Source organism: Oncorhynchus keta, unplaced genomic scaffold (genome assembly GCF_023373465.1).
Source record: "Oncorhynchus keta strain PuntledgeMale-10-30-2019 unplaced genomic scaffold, Oket_V2 Un_contig_5014_pilon_pilon, whole genome shotgun sequence".
Lineage (NCBI taxonomy): Eukaryota > Metazoa > Chordata > Actinopteri > Salmoniformes > Salmonidae > Oncorhynchus > Oncorhynchus keta.
The window spans coordinates 22501-23860 of NW_026288076.1; positions in this window are offsets into that span (position 1 = coordinate 22501).

The window sequence follows — 1360 nt, forward strand, 5'->3', positions numbered from 1 at the left end:
AGCCCACAGTACTCCCCATGTCTCTTACTAGAGGTGAAACAGCCCACAGTACTCCCCATGTCTCTTATTAGAGGTGAAACAGCCCACAGTACTCCCCATGTCTCTTATTAGAGGTGAAACAGCCCACAGTACTCCCCATGTCTCTTATTAGAGGTGAAACAGCCCACAGTACTCCCCATGTCTCTTATTAGAGGTGAAACAGCCCACAGTACTCCCCATGTCTCTTACTAGAGGTGAAACAGCCCACAGTACTCCCCATGTCTCTTATTAGAGGTGAAACAGCCCACAGTACTCCCCATGTCTCTTATTAGAGGTGAAACAGCCCACAGTACTCCCCATGTCTCTTAGAGGTGAAACAGCCCACAGTACTCCCCATGTCTCTTATTAGAGGTGAAACAGCCCACAGTACTCCCCATGTCTCTTACTAGAGGTGAAACAGCCCACAGTACTCCCCATGTCTCTTATTAGAGGTGAAACAGCCCACAGTACTCCCCATGTCTCTTATTAGAGGTGAAACAGCCCACAGTACTCCCCATGTCTCTTAGAGGTGAAACAGCCCACAGTACTCCCCATGTCTCTTACTAGAGGTGAAACAGCCCACAGTACTCCCCATGTCTCTTATTAGAGGTGAAACAGCCCACAGTACTCCCCATGTCTCTTACTAGAGGTGAAACAGCCCACAGTACTCCCCATGTCTCTTAGAGGTGAAACAGCCCACAGTACTCCCCATGTCTCTTACTAGAGGTGAAACAGCCCACAGTACTCCCCATGTCTCTTATTAGAGGTGAAACAGCCCACAGTACTCCCCATGTCTCTTATTAGAGGTGAAACAGCCCACAGTACTCCCCATGTCTCTTACTAGAGGTGAAACAGCCCACAGTACTCCCCATGTCTCTTAGAGGTGAAACAGCCCACAGTACTCCCCATGTCTCTTACTAGAGGTGAAACAGCCCACAGTACTCCCCATGTCTCTTATTAGAGGTGAAACAGCCCACAGTACTCCCCATGTCTCTTATTAGAGGTGAAACAGCCCACAGTACTCCCATGTCTCTTAATAGAGGGTGAAACAGCCCACAGTACTCCCCATGTCTCTTCGAGGTGAAACAGCCCACAGTACTCCCCATGTCTCTTATTAGAGGTGAAACAGCCCACAGTACTCCCCATGTCTCTTACTAGAGGTGAAACAGCCCACAGTAATTCCCATGTCTCTTATTAGAGGTGAAACAGCCCACAGTACCCCCATGTCTCTTACTAGAGGTGAAACAGCCCACAGTACTCCCCATGTCTCTTATTAGAGGTGAAACAGCCCACAGTACTCCCCATGTCTCTTATTAGAGGTGAACAGCCCACAGTACTCCCA